This window comes from Myotis lucifugus, unplaced genomic scaffold, assembly GCF_000147115.1.
Source record: "Myotis lucifugus unplaced genomic scaffold, Myoluc2.0 scaffold_582, whole genome shotgun sequence".
Classification (NCBI taxonomy): Eukaryota; Metazoa; Chordata; class Mammalia; order Chiroptera; family Vespertilionidae; genus Myotis; species Myotis lucifugus.
In genome coordinates, this window is record NW_005871630.1 from 127,092 (window position 1) to 143,088 (window position 15,997).

Genomic DNA, 15,997 nt, shown 5'->3' on the forward strand with positions numbered 1-15,997 from the left:
CTCACATACCCTTTAGGTGATGGATTTTGTCTCCTACTCCCTCTACAGCGGGAAGAGGATACAGCACCAGGTTCGCCTGGGGGGGAGGGAGTACGGGACAGGTTCCCCTGAGGGGGAGGGGGTACAGCACAGGTTCACCTGAGGGGGGAAGGGGAGTCCGGGAGGATGCGGGGGCCTGTGCATAGGCTCCCTCTAAGGGCCTGAAGACGTTTCCTTTGTTGAAGGGCTCAGTGCCTCAGTCTGTCACCAGCTTGAAGTCTCAGGCCCTGAAAGTTCAGTTCTCCTTCCCCAGCTGTTTACCAGGCACTTCACACAGGGCGAGAAAACATTGTTCCAGCTCATCCCGGGCTTAAAATACAAGCCATAGACGAATTGTTGTGCTTTTTTTTCCTAAGGGAAATGAATATATTTTACAGGAATCAGACAAGATTCTCTGGAGGGTGTTGGTAACTCACCTATTTCATTTCCATGCCCTTGATCATATCAGGTATCCTTTCAACAGGCATTGTTGCCAAGCACTATGCCAGGTGAGGTGATCCCAACCCTGAAGAACTCAGACTATTGGGAGACAGGCAAACATGACCGAGTACAGTTAAGGGCTATAGAGGACTGTACAAATGGCTGTGGAACCACTTAAAATACAGAGATACGTGCCCTCTACAATTTGATTTGAAGGGTAGGAGTGTGTATATAATGTGTTTTTTATGTTCTTTCCTAAATAAATGTAGACACAATAATAAGCACCACCAGAGTATGCAGGAGAAATGAATCGTGCACAAGCAAGTTACTTGGTATTGTAATTCAGCCTTGCCCATTTAACTGACTACATAATCATTTCGTTCCACAAATATTTCTATGTGCCAAGCATTAGATCTCCTAGCAGTGCTCAAGACAATTCAAAATGCTTAACAATCCTTAGAAAACATTCCCCCTAATGCAGTGGTTCTCAGCCTTCCTAATGCAGAGATCCTTTAATACAGTCCCTCATGTTGTGGTGACCCCCAACCATAAAATTATTTTCATTGCTACTTCAAAACTGTAATTTTGCTACTATTATGTATCGTAATGTAAATATCTGATATGCAGGATGTATTTTCATTGTTACAAGTTGAACATAATTAAAGCATAGTGATTAATCACAAAAACAATATGTAATTATATATGTGTTTTCCGATGGTCTTAGGCGACCCCTGTGAAAGGGTCGTTCGACCCCCAAAGGGGTCGCGACCCACAGGTTGAGAACCGCTACCCTAATGTTTAGCCAAGATCATTGCAATATAATCCTGATTGGTTTCTTTGCTTCTATTGCCTCCCAATATTCTAGATCCTTTAAAAATGCAAGTCAAATACTTGCAGGATTTACTTCCCTACTTCAACTTATCTGCTCAAAGGATCTAATGATTTTCCCATATCAATCTTTTTTTTTTTATCCTTACCCAAAAAGTGAGGATATTTTTTCCATTAATTTTTAGAGAGTGTGGAAAGGAGGGGACAGGTGGAGGGAGAGAGAAACATTGATGGGAGAGAGACACATCAATTGGTTGTCACGCGCGCGCGCACACACACACACGCACACACACACACCGATAGGGGTGGGGATTGAACCTGCAACACAGGTACCAGCCCTTGATCTGGAATCCAACCAGAGACCTTCTGGTGCACAGGCCAATGCTCTAACCACTGAGCCATGCTGACCAAGGTTCCCTTACCAATCTTTAAAATTGTAACAGCAGCACACCACCCAAATTCCTGATCCTCAGGAATTTTTCTCCATAGCACTGAACACTTTCTATATCATAGTTTATTTCTAATTGGTTTATTGTTACTTATCTATTTTGTTTACTGCCAGAATGTATTCCAGCACCTAGAAAAGGTCCTACTATAAGGTAATTGTTCAATAAATGTTAGTTGAATAAATGAACAAAGAACATTTCTGAAAGATATATTTTAGGACTGTGACTTTGCATTTTCTCTTCCCAGTAGGCACCGAGCCATGGGCATCTCTCAGGACAACTGGCACAAGTGCCACAGGCTGGGGACAAGAGAAAGCCCTATCAGAAGAAGCAAATATATGAGCTGGGCTGCCCTCCTGCCAACACTAAGGTGGGCACCCACTGAATGCACACAGTCGGAGTGCGAGGAGGCAGCAAAAAGTACCGTGTCTTGAGGCTAGATGTGGGCAACTTTTCCTGGGCTCCAAGAGTTGTACATGCAAAACAAGAATTGTCGATGTTGTCTACAGTGCATCCAACAATGACCTGGTCCACACCAAGGCCCTAGTAAAGAACTGCATCATGATCATTGACAGCACACCGGACGGACAGCAGTACAAATCCCACCGTGTACTGTCCCTGGGCCACAAGACGGGGGCCAAACTGACTCCTAAGGATGAAGAGACTTTAAACAAAAAACATTTGAAGAAAATTAAGAAGAAATATGACGAAAGGGGAAAGAATGCCACAATCAGCAGTCTTCTAGAGGAACCGTTCTAGCAGAGCAAGCTTCTTGCATACATTGCTTCAAAACTGTGCTGCAGATGGCTGTGTGCTGGAGGGCAAGGAGCTGGACTTCTGAGGAAAATCAAGGCCCAGGAAGGCAAATCTCCTCTCTCCTCTCTTAACTCATGTCATAAAGGTGGTCTACAGTCTATGAAAAAAAAAGATATTTTCAGAAAGGAGAAAGGAAATAACAATCAAAAAAGTACAGGAAAGAGGGAAGATGAAGGAGAGGAAGACAAAAAGTATAAGGAAGATTAAAAGAGAGAGAGATTAACAGGATAGGCTAGAAGTATGGGCAAGTAAGAGAAACAGAAGAATATTAAATTGGTCAAACAGTGGGGTGTTATTTACTGCCTGGAATCGGCTGGAGGATTTTCAACCTTGACTGAATTGACAGAACTAAGCTAATAGTTCACTTGGGCTAAAAGGCATTTTTTAATGTTACATATCTTGTGTAATTGTTTACCTTAGATCAGCAATTTTCTACAGGCATGCCACAAAATTTTTTAAAGCATGCAATATGTGACTATTGGGTGAGGGGCCCTGACCTCTTTTCCCTTAGATTGTCAAATTAAAAAATTACAACAGCCACACAACAATTGCCATCTGGTGTGAATGAATCAAAATTAGATCTGTTTTTGTCAGATTGGCAAAAATATATATATTCTGGTGTGCCGCAGAATTTTAGTAATTAGTTTATGTGCCATGAGATGAAAAAGGTTGAAAAATCATCGCCTTAGGTAAACATGCCATCATTTTGATGAACCTGAATTAAACTTCCGATGAAATCTGTGATCTGAGTTTGTCTTGAGCCTGCTGCAGAAGACCTAGATCAGCAATGACTCAGTAGTCAAGAAGTAAAAATAAATAAAAGGAAAGGAAAGAAGGAAAGGAAAAAATAGAAAGCAAGGGAGAAAGGTGAGGTGCAAGCAAGATTTGGACCAAAATGTGTATGGTTTTTGTACAGAAAAAAGAGAACGAGGATACTGGTAAAGAGAATGGAAGATGAATGATGGAGAGAAAACTTCTTGCTTGTGCTGGCTCCTCTATCTCACTTTCTCCTTATTATCTCTGCCTATGATTCTCTCACTAGAAAGCTTATGCCATTGCCACCTATGCCACCAAAGCATCCTGTGTCACTCAGGAAAAGCTCTGGTCAGTCTAGACCTCTCTTGGCTCTGACTTTTCAAAGACAGCTTTGGGCTATAAACGTGTTTATGTACCACCTTCCCGCATCTGAAATCCCTCAAGTCAGGGATTTTGTCTTCTTCATTTCATCCAGGACCAAGCTCAGTGGCTTGCACTTAGAATCTTCCTTATACTTTTTGTCTTATAATCTTCCTTATACTTTTTGTCTTCCTCTCCTTCATCTTTCCTCTTTCCTGTACTTTTTTGATTGTTATTTCCTTTCTCCTTTCTGAAAATATCTTTTTTTTCCATAGACTGTAGACCACCTTTATGACATGAGTTAAGAGAGGAGAGAGGAGGATTTATTTGCCTTCCTGCTATAAAAAGGTATTGATGCCCTAACTGGTTTGGCTCAGTGAATAGAGCGTCAGCCTGCGGACTGAAGGGTCCCAGGTTCAATTTCAGTCAAGGGCATGTACCTTGGTTGTGGGCACATTCCCAGTAGGGAGTGTGCAGGAGGCAGCTGATTGATGTTTCTCATCGATGTTTCTAACTCTCTATCCCTCACCCTTCCTCTCTGTAAAAAATCAATAAAAAATATTTAAAAATGTATTGAACTGAAAACTTTGGAGCCTATAGGAAAAAAATAACAGAATAGTGTAATTGTTAAGAGCAAAGATCAGCAAACTGCAGCCTGTGAGCCAAATCTTTTCCACTATCTATTTTTATAAATTGTACTGGAAACTATCACAGTCATTTATTTACATATTGCTTATTTGATGCTACAATCAGAGAGTTGAATAATTGTGGCAGAGATTGTATGGCCCAGAAAACCTAAAATATTAACTAATTGGGTTTTTGTAGAAAAGGTTTGCCAATCTCTGGTAAAGAGCATGAGATGGTGTGAATCCTGCTCTCCTTTCTTAGCACCTCGTCTTGGACAAGCAAACATCTCTTTAAGCCTTTTATTTGTAAAATGAAACAGTACTAATACCTACTTAATTTGACTCAAGGTATAATTGGTAGTAAGTAACTAACAATAGACTGCTGGTATTTAAGCAATAGTTCTGATCTTTCTAGTAATAGTTTCATTGTAGGGATCAATGATTTTTATATAATTTGTAAAGTTAGCAACCGAATTTCCTATTATTGCTACTAATTCATTTTAAATGTAATTTTCATATTTCAATTTAGCCAATATTTTTAAGCATCTATCATGAACTATATTAGAATCTCTATTACAAAAATGAATAATATAATGCCTCAACCATCAATCACCTCTCAGTCTATTAGAGAATCCAGAAATATAAACATATACTGATGATACAATGTAATAATACCAGAAAGGATATACAAAGAGCTAGGAAACTGGGAGGTGAATAAGGAACTACTAAAGAAGATATTTAAGGTGAATCTTAAATAAGTATATGAATACTGGACAAGCAAAAAATAAAAGTACATTCCAGAAAAATGGCCTAAAGCAGTTGGTTTTATATCTGAATTTTACCCAACACAAAAGATACAATCTCTGCCTTATACAAGAAGTTTCACAAAATGGTAAATGTTTCACTTTTAGTAATGACAGGCTAGGTTATATAAAGCAATCCTTTGAATAAGAAAAACTTTTTAAAAATACTGAAAGAAACCCCTAGCTAGTTTGGCTCAGTGGATAGAGCATCGGCCTGTAGATTGAAGGGTCCCAGGTTCAATACCTCTGTAGCAGGCTCCTCCCCAGCCTGGGCCCTGGTCAGGGCTCCTGCAGAAGGCAACCAATCAATGTGTTTCTCTTACATTGATATTTCTCTCTGTCTTTCCCTCTCTCTTCCACTCTCTCTAAAAATAAACGGAAAAATATCCTCAGGTGAGGATTAAAAAAAAAAAAAGCAATAAGAAAGGTGAATATTCAGTTTCCTCTAAATGACCATCCAAAGTATAAAGCAATAATAAAGCAGCCATGTGTCATGGGTTTAAAAATAAAGAATTGGAATATTTATGGCATGGTTCTGCTCCAAACCATCATGAAACCACCTGGGGACTTTGCCTCCTCTGGTATCCTCATTCATGTTCCCAGGTCTCTCAAAATGCCCCTTCTGTATAGGCAGCAAAAGAAAAAACAGGCAAATTAGACTGTATGAAAAAATTATAATTTTGTACATCAAAAGAGACCACAGAGTAAAAAGGCAGCCCTCAGAATGGGAGGAAATGTTTGCAATTCTATATCTGACAAGTTATTAATATCCAGAAAAACAAAGAACTCCTAAAACTCAACAAAAGCAAAAAAGAACAAATAATCTGATCAAAAGTGAGCAAAGGATTTGACTAGACATTTCTCTTAAGAATATATACAAATGGGGCCAACAAGCATATGAAGAGATATTCAACATCACTAATCAGCACGGAAATGCAAATAAAACTAGGAGAGACCACCTCATGCTCATTAGGATTGCTACTATTTTTTTAAAAAGACACCAGAAAATAACTAACATTGATGAAGATGTGGAGAAATTGGAACGCTTGTGCACTGCTGGGGGTGGGTAAGTAAAATGGTACAGCCACAATGGAAAACAGTATGGCAGTTCTTCAAAAAATTAAAGAGGGAATTACCACGTGATCCAGCAATTCCACTTCTAGGTATATATCCAAGAGACTTGAAAGAAGGCTCTCAGAGGGATATTTGTACACCCATAGTCATAGCGGCATTATTCACAAAAGCTAAAATGTGGAAGCAACTCAGTGTTCACCAATGGATAATTGGATAAGCAAAACATGGTTCATCCACACAGTGACTATTTATTATTCAACCTTAAAAGGGAAGGAAATTGACATACACTACAACATGGATGAACCTTGAGGACATTAAGCTAAGTGAAATAAGCTAGTCACACAAAAAACCAATAATGTATGATTCCACTTATATGAGGTACTTAGAGTAGTCACATTCATAGAGCTAGAAAGTAGAATGGTGGTTGCCAGGGGCTGGGAGAGAGGAAGAAATGGAGAGTTTTTAATGGATAGAGTTTCAGTTTTACAAGATAAAAAGAATTATAGAGATGAATGGTGGTGATGGTTGCACATTGTGAATGCACTTAATACCACTGAACTGTATAGGTAAAAATGATTAAGATAGAAAATTTTATATTATGTATATTTTACTACAAGTGTAAAAATTGGAGGAAGAAAAGACCACATCTGTGGGCACAGGCCCAGGTATATCTCTTGCCTGAAAACTTCCTCCGCTTTACACTTCCCAGCAGCTAAGATCACAGAAGGTTGAAAATCAGTAAAGAAAAGAAATCTAGGGGGATAAGGATACATATGTAATACCTTAACCAATAAAGAAAAAAATAAGTAAAAATAAAAAGACTGACAACACCCAAAAAAAGAAAGAAAGAAATCTACTGGCAGAGAAGAAGAGAAATTCATTGAGAACAATCTGCAAAGGCCAGAGTTACTTTTTATGAAGTGAGCTTTGTCAAGTCAATCAGTACCAAACAATATTCAGATATTATTAGCACTCCTCCCACCTTCTCTGCCTGAACTTGGAATTTCTCCACTGGATTGACATTGTCTGACATTGAGCTCTTAATTATAAACATTTGGCAGAAAACTATGGAAGAGAAACTTAAAATGCCATTCTGAATGTAACTACCATTGGTCTAACAGTGGTTTAGACCAATGCTATTCAAAGTGTTCTGAGTAAGATGGATGAAGGACTTAAGTATTTTATTTCAAGACTTGTAAAGTTACAGTCATCAAGACAGTGGAGATAAATGTAATAGAATAGAGAGATCAGAAATTAACTCACACTTATATGGTCAATTCGTTTTTGACAAAAGCACTAAGGTAATTCAAAGGGAAAAATAGCCCTAGCTGGTGTGGCTCAATGGATAAAGCGTCGACCTACCGACGGAAGGGTCCCTGGTTCGATTCTGGTCAAGGACACATGCCAACCAATGATTCTCTCTCATCATTGATGTTTCTATCTCTCTCCCCCTTTCCCTTCCTCTCTGAAATCAATAAAGATATGTAAAAAACAAAAATTTGAAGGGGAAAACAATGAGAAACCACTAAGCAACTATACAAAGTAACATGTACGTAGCCCCAATCTGGAAGGAACCAAGTGTCCATCAACTGGTGAATGGACAAACTGTGGTATATCCACATTAAGAAACCAGGCAAAAAAAGACTGCATGCTGTATTATTACATTTATATGAACTTTCTAGAAAAGGCAAACAATATGAAGACAGAAAGTAGATCTGTGCCCAGCTGGTGTGGCTCAGTGGTTGAGCATCGACCCAGGAACGAAGAGGCCACCAGTTCAACTCCCGGCCAGGCACATGCCTGGGTTGCGGGCTCCATCCCCAGTAGCAGGGATGCAGGGGGCAGCTGATCGATGATGTTCCTCTCTCATTGATGTTTCTGTTCTCTATCCCTCTCCCTTCCTCTTTCTGAAATCAATAAAAAACATATTTTAAAAACAAAAACAAAAAAAACCCGTCAAAGTATTAAAGTAAAAGGCTCCTGCCTGGCATGCTACGAGGCCCTCCTAGATGTGGAGCACCTGACCATGATGTCAAGTAACCATGTGGCCAGCGCTGCCCACCATGAGCTGGATTCTTCCAGACCCTCCGCTAGTGCAGCAGCAACTCATCTAGGACAGGAGTAGCAGGACTGGGATTGAGAACCCGCAAGGCCAGAGGGCAGCCGTAAGTAACACCAGCAAGCGGCCCGAAGTCATGACACCCGCCGCTGTCGCGCGGGCACATGTCCCGAAGCTCTCACTACCTCTGGCCATACGGATGGGAGCCACTCATGGTCAGATGGAGAAGGGCAAATGCCAGCTTGGGGCACAGGTGGGAGTGCTTGGTGTGTAGGAGTTTCCGCCGGCGCCGCTGTAACACATCCCAAACTCAGCGGCTTGAAACAACACAGACTTAGTATCTTCGAGTCTCTTACACATCTTCACAAACTTCGCGGCTGGAGGTGATTTAGTGTCTCACTGTTCTGACTGAAATGGATGTCACTGGGTGAAAAGGAGGTGCTGACGGGCAGGCCTGTGTTCCTTCCGGAGACTCTAGGGGAGAACCTGGTTCCTGGCCTGTTCTCGTTCTAGAGGCCACAATGTTCCCTTTCTCCATCCTCAAAGCCAGCAACTCAGGGCTGAAGGGTGAGTCCTTCTCACACTGCCCTCCCTCTGCTCTCTGCTTCCATCGTCTCATCCCCTTTTCTAACCTCACACGGACTCTCCCTTTGCCGGCACTCACGCTACCCATATTTATTTCACGTCGTCATGCACGTATTTACCGTGTTGGTCCTGTAAAATGTAAGCTTCAGGAGGGTGAGACCTTGTCTGCCTTGTGTCCCACGATCGCCTTAGCCTGTGGCACAGCACCTGGCTCTGTGGGTTCAGAGCGCACATCCAAAGACACTCAGCCCCCCCCACTCCCCAGCCTCCACCTCCTGCCTGCAGGCTGTGGAACCCGGGGCGGCCACTGAGCCTCTGGCTCCTAATCTGTCAAGTGAGACCAGGGGCAGGTTGTTGCGAGGAGAAATGAGCGAGCACAGTCACAAAGCACGTAGCGTGGTGCACACAGAGCAAATGCGTGTGTGGGGACGGGGCGCAGAGCCCGCGGCATCCGTGCTCCCCCCATTTCCCGTGTGAGCCAGGAGCAGAGCCATCTGCTGGGGGGAGCTGTGCAGGCCTGGAATGGGTGCTGAGAAGAGGCGGGAGGGGGCGGTCATGAGGAGTGAGCAGCTGACTGGGCACCACGGCTCTGTGGGTAGCACACATCCTTGGTGTGGGATTTCCGCCCTGGGCGCAGAAGCTGGTGGAGGGCGGGCAGGACAGGTGCTTGTGCAAAGCTGGGCGGATGAGCAGGGCGGAAGGACGAAGGGGCAGCGTGGTGAGGGTCCTGGCCAGAGAAATGGCTGCGCCCTGGCCTGAGTGGTCTGGAGGCTGGAGGCAGGGAGCCGGAGATGGGGCCACACGGGAAAGTCCAGGGCCTGGAGATCAGGATGAGGTCGCAGGGGTGGGGGACGGGGGCGTGAGGGGACTGGCAGCGCCGTCGGAAGCTGTGGTCAGGGAGTGGGACCGTGGAGTGCAGTTGGAACTGTCCACTGGTGACCAGGCCCGGGTGTGGGCGGCCGGAGGGGAGTGGAGGTGAGAGTCACCGGTGAGGAGGAGGTGGGGGGAGGACAGACATCTGGCAGCTCCCTCCCGTCTCCAGGCCTCGGTGCCGGTTTCTGGGACTCTGTCTGTCCTCCAGATGACTCACAGATGCGCCCCCTGCCCCCACCTCCAGCCCGCAGTTCCTCCTTTATGTTTTCCTTCTACCTAACATGCGAAGCAGGCTTCCACCACCGACGACCAAACATCCCTCAAACGGAACTTATTTTCTTTATACCAAACCCTTCCCTTTCTTAACCACCCTATCATTGTCTTCCCAACCCCCCAATTTTAATGTCATTCGCTTCCTCTCTTGTGTTGTTGGTTTTGCTCCCATCAGCGTGTCTGCGATGAATCCTCATGAATTATTTTGTCTATAACACAGCGCTCAGCAAAGCCCCTTCTTTCCATTTTCAGAGCGAAAATCCTGCCCAGGAATTGGCAGCACAGATCTGGAGAGTGAGGGCTGAGAAAGGGGCCGAGTCTGCTGTGGGTACCGGGAGCTGGTGGGAAGAAGCCCTCAGATGGGCGAGAAATAGCACAACTTCGCAGCCAGACACGTGTCCTGGCCAGACAGACAGATGTGGGTTCCGGGCTGGCTCAGGGGGGACCTCGGACGAGCCACTTCTCTCGCCTCAGTGAATGGAGGAAAACGACCCCTAACGGGGATATTATAAATACTCGTTGCAATTAGCTGTGAGCCTGCCTGGCACACAGCCTGCGGGATGCGGGTCCCCTTCCAGTAGAGCCACCGGCTGCCGGCGCACCCGCATGCTGGATGGAGGACGAGGCTGTTGCACCCTCACTAGTCACCCACCTGGGCCTCGGAGTCTCTGTTTCTTTGTCTGCTTTGCCCACTGGACAAGGCTGTTGGGAATCAAATCCTATATAATAAAAGGCTAATATGCAAATTGACCAAACTGCAGAACAACCGGTCGCTGTGACACCCACTGACCACCAGGGGGCAGACGCTCAATACAGGAACTGCCCCCTGGTGGTCAGTGCACTCCCACAGGGGGAGTGCAGCTTAGCCAGAAGCCCGTTCACTCGAAGCTGGCGAGTGCAGCAGCGGTGGCAGGGAGCAGGCCTAAGCCATCAGTCGGACATCCCCCAAGGGCTCCCGGACTGTGAGAGGGTGCAGGACAGGCTGAGGGCCCCCCCCTCCCAGTACACGAATTTCGTGCACTGGGCCTCCAGTATATAGATGTGCAGATGCTTTGCAGATGGCGATGTTCCGTCTCAAGTAACTTAGCAAATCCTTGCCCCACGCAATGCTGTCCACACGAACCCTGCAGTCCAGGCCCACGGAGAACACTGTCCCTCAAATGCTTTTATTCATGTCGCTCAGAACCGTCACGGTGCAGGCTCGTCACTGTGGACTGCGGCTGAGAGAGTCCCGGAGCCAGGCTGCCTGTGCCCGAGGCCCTGCCCGTGGCACTGCCAGCCATGTGCCCGGGACACACAAGGCAACCACCTCGTTGGGTGACGGTGAGCATCTGCGGGCCTGGGACGCTGTTAGAACAGTGTCTGGCACATAGTAAGTGCCTTCACCCCACGACCCAAATGTCCCCGCCAGCAAGGAGGTCTCTGTCACGCTCTCTTAGGAAGGTCCCGGGCTGAATGCCCCCAACGCTGGACACTCTCCAGAGTGACCCTCCCTGGGGATCAGGATGGGGTGGGGGGAGGGGAGGGGAGGGGACGGGGCGGGAGGGGATGGCGGTGTCCTCTGTCTGTGTCCCCCGTTTTGCTTTCTGCTCTTTTTATGCCGCCTACAAACCCACCAGCACAGGCAGCACCGCCCGAAAACAGCAGAGGTGCTGGGGGCGGGGGCGGTTTTTACCCTCGGCGCTGGGAGACCTTGTACCTGACCTGGACCTGGGCCGGGAAGCGAGGCCCTGGGTGGGGAACGGGTTGTGACAGCTCTACCAGCTTACAGGAGTTCCTGGCTACCATCTCTGCTCCTACAGGCTCGCTTCACCGTCTCTCCTTTCTGCCCCCCACCCCCCACCCCAGCACACACCCAGCACCCCGCCAGAGCACTGCCTCTCCCTGCGCCTGCCTGGGCCTCCATACAGGCGGCCACACATCACCCACCCAGCTCTCCACGCGGCTCCCAGCTTCGCTTTCTCCTCTGCGTGGACACACACTCCCTGGCTCCCTCACTGTTATGACGGGAACTGCTGCTGGTTTTGAATGTTTCCTTGGCTCCGGGTTTAAACTGTTTCTTGTCCTTTCCTTCCCCTCCGCCGTGGCAACCCCAACACGCTGCCTCCGCCGCCGGCGTTGCTATGCGCGGAGGGATTGGAAGTGGGAGCCACTCGGGGCTCGCCATCCAGAAGGTGAGGCGGCCGTGAGCCAGGTGTGGGTGCAGCCAGGAGGAGTGGGAGGCGGGAGCAGGGCGAGGAGTGGGCGATGGGCAGCAGCTCATGGAGATGTGGGCCCTACGCGATCGTCCCGAGGCCCAGCTCAGACTCCCTGGCCAGGCTGCCTCTCTGGCTCCCGGGGACTCACTGGGGCTTCCCACGGGGTCCTTGCCCCCCGCCCCCCCCCCGCCCCCCCCAGGAGCGCACCCACACCTGCAAGGAGGTCCACCACAAGGGGAGGAAGTTTGTGGAGGAGGCGGGGCGGGGAGAAAAGAGGGAAGGCCACTTAGCAGGAAAGCAAAGATAGCTGTCGTGGAGAATACTGGAATGTTTGTGCCGGAGGCAAAGGGGCGGAAAATGTAAAAGTCTGGGGAAAAAAGCAGCAGAAAAAAAGAGCCACTCAGTCTGCGGCACCAGCAAGCAGTCATTCCAGACCCCAGAGCGACACCTAGCGGGCACCTGGGGACATGCTTCCCGCGCGGAGGCTGGTGGGGCTCAGGCCTCCTGGCTGGGCGCTCACCTGCACAGCTTGCCTGCCTCCGCGGGTGGGTGTGGAGGGGGGGGACCCTGGGTTCAAGTCCTGGCACAGACACCAGCTAGGCACCCTCAGACCAGAAACTCTGTCTGGAGGGCTCCTCCTCCTGCCCCAATGTCCCTGGGTTCCCAGCCCCACCTCGCACAGCCCTGCCCGCCCTCCCTGCGGAACTGGGGTGCCCTGGCAGGAAGGGCTGGCTGCTCAGGGCATGAGGCCCACCTTTAAAGCCTTCAGATTGCTCCTGACATAGGACTGCACCCCCCAGGGTGCCACGCTGCCAGCACAGGGCTCTGCTGGCGGGAAGCTCCAGAAAGATCTGCCGGAGGAAAGAGCCAGGGTTCTAGCCTGGAAGCTGCGCAGCTCTTCTAGAAAGTTCTCCCTGTGCCTTAGTCAGATTGGCCTCTACAGCTTCGCCCCATTTGTCCTTGTTCAGCCTTCCGAAGCCGCTCAGAATCGCTTGTTTTAAGGCGATGCCTGCAAACGGCTTCTATGTTCCCTGAAGATATTGTCATTTGGGACTAACTATGCCCACCTCCCCTAATCCTTTAGGGCAGTGGATCTCCATCCAGGACACATGCTGTCCCCCAGGGGACCCCTGGCCTTGTCTGGGACCTTTTGGTTGTCACCCCTGGAGGAGAGAGGCTGCTACTGACACCTAGTGGGCAGAGACCAAGATGCCTGCCCTCCAAGGATGCTCAGGGCGGCCCCGCCCCCACAGCACACACAAAGAGCCACCAGCCCCCAAGGTGAGGGCTGAGCCTGTGGAGCTGCTGGAGTCCCGAGGCTCCCCCACATCCAGGCCCTTCCGGGACACTCTCCAGGGGTCGTTGCCGTGGCTGCTGCGCTGTGGTCCTGAAGTCCAGCCCAGCCCTGACCATGGGAGATTCCATCCCCTCTCCGGTGGGGTCGCCGTGTCCTTCGTGGCTCTGAGCGAAGAACATGTGCACGCCAACGTGCGTGCAATGCAGTAAAGCACACGTGGCACCTGGAAACACTGTTATTTCCACACGTGAAAATATGGGTACAATGAATATTCCCACCAGGTAGAGCCCATTCTGAACAAGCGCCGTTGTGTGAATATGTTTTCCCAGCCGCGCCTCTCAGAGGAGGAATGGTGAGGCCGCACGGAAGCCCGCTGAGCCGGCAGGACAAAGGGAAGGGCGCTGGTCCGGTAAAATAGAAAGGCGGGCGGCTCCCCAGTGACCTCTGGGCGGGGAGCTTCGTCCCCTCAACATTCGGGCTCATTTTTCACGAGCTCGGTTACCCCCTGGGAGGGTCTTAGGAAGCTCCATGAGACGGAGACGGGTTGAGAAGGTGGCTGCGGAGGTTGCTAAGCGATCGGACCCAGAGATCAAACCCGCTCTGCCCACGGTGGCCGGCGCCGGTGACCTCTGGGCCACACGAGTCGGCACCTTCTAGCCGGGCTGATACGGAGTCGGGCTTTTTACCGGCTCCGTGTGTGGTTTTCACAAAGCATCCCCGAGGCGGCTTGGCTGAGGCGCAGATGGATCTCCGATACCCGACTTATTCTGTAGTCACAAATGTCGGTTTCTACGGAGCAGCAAATACTGGGTTTATTCCTATAAACTGGAAGCAGAGGAAATAAAACCCCTTTCGCCAGCCCCTTAGGTCTTTCCTTTAGAATAGAAAGTCCTAAAGTAAATTGTGGGTTGCTCTTGCCCCGTCCTGAACGGTAAGTGTCTGCCTGCCTAAACTATCATTAAACGCAATGAGATTAAACTCCCTTGGCTGGCGGAACCCCGGCACGCACATCTGGTTTAGGCTGGGCAGACGGGGGAGCGGATTTTATAGGGGCTCCCGGTAGTCAGGAGACCTCTTGTTTCTGCGCTAGCGAGCCCTCATTCCTGGGAGCAGGAGTGTCTAGCAAATAGGAGTCTATTATAAATCACATTTTTAGTGAGAATGACAAAGCTCAGTAACCCTAGCCTTAGGGAACCTGTCCAATTTGTCAGTTAGAACTCAGCCTCTGATAGAAAGCGAGCCCGTTCATGTCGTGTTCGGGCCGATTCCCTGTGGAAAGAATCTGTTCGGAGCTGTCAACAACGCCGAGAGCGGGAGCAACGCGGGTGGAATGTGGGGACCCCTGGGGGAGCTGGGTGGGGTTCCCTCATTTACCACCTGTCCCTCCATCCCTCACCCAGCAGGCATTCTCCGGCCTCTGAAATCATGGGGGTCCCTCCCATCAAGGTGAGTTTCTGCTCATAAAATTAGAACACAGATCGCATCTGTTATGTTTATGAACAGGATGATGGAAACATTGAATCTAAAAACAGCAGGCAGCCAGGCCGGCGTGGCTCAGCGGTTGAGCATTGACCTATGAACCAGGAGGTCAGAGTTCAATTCCTGGTCAGGGCACATGCCTGGGTTGCAGGCTCGATCCCCAGTGGGGGGCGTGCAGGAGGCAGCTGATCCACGATACTCTATCATCATTGATGTTTGCAACTCTCTCTCCCTCTCCCTTCCTCTCTGAAATCAATAAAAAATTATTTTTAAAAATCCTATCTAATAAAGAGGGAATATGCTAATTGACCCTCATGCCACCACAAAGATGGCGGCGCCTACAGCCAATAGGGAGGAAATATGCTAATTGACTGCCCCACTCTCAAAGATGGCGGTGTCCACAGCCACAGATGGCTGGCAGGGAGGCAGTTGGAGGCGATTGGGCCGGCAAGGGAGCAGTTAGGCGTCGATCAGGCTGGCAGGGGAGTGGTTAGGGGGTAATCAGGCTGGCAGGCAGGCGAGCGGTTGGGAGCCAGCAGTCCTGGATTATGAAAGGGATGACCGACTGGGATCTGCCCTCAATGCCGTGTTTATCAACCACTAGACTTTGTGCCAGTCTCTCTGGGCCGGCATTGCACGGGGTCCTCACTGCGGCCACGCAGGCAGAGGAGCTGCCCAGGGACACTCCTCCCGGACCTGCTGGGTGATGGAGGCAGGTCATCCTCCTGGGCCTCAGGGAGGGACGACCGGAGGCTGGAGGCGCCGGTGCTTATGCAGGGCCAGGGAGTGGCTCCGCCGCCCACCCAGCCGCCACCCTGGGGCCTCGGCTTCCCTCGCTGCTGTAACGTTAGCGATGCCAGCGAATCCTTCCAGGCCCTGCCATCCACGGCCCTTTGTGGGAGGAGCAATGGCTGACTGGGTTATGGAGGAGGAGACCAAGGCACAGAGAGGTTCAGCAATTGGCGCAGGTCACACAGCTCGGAAGGTGCAGCTCCGGGAGCCCACACGGCACGTGCACCGCCAGCGCTCTCGGCGACCCGGGTGCGGCCGTGGGCAGGAGGTGTC

At 49.1% G+C, this 15,997-nt stretch overlaps 1 pseudogene; it reads left to right on the plus strand.

Annotated features, from left to right (window-relative positions):
* Positions 1-186: 186 nt before the first annotated feature.
* LOC102433013 overlaps positions 187-15,997 on the plus strand; it is a 25,820-nt pseudogene continuing 10,009 nt past the window's right edge.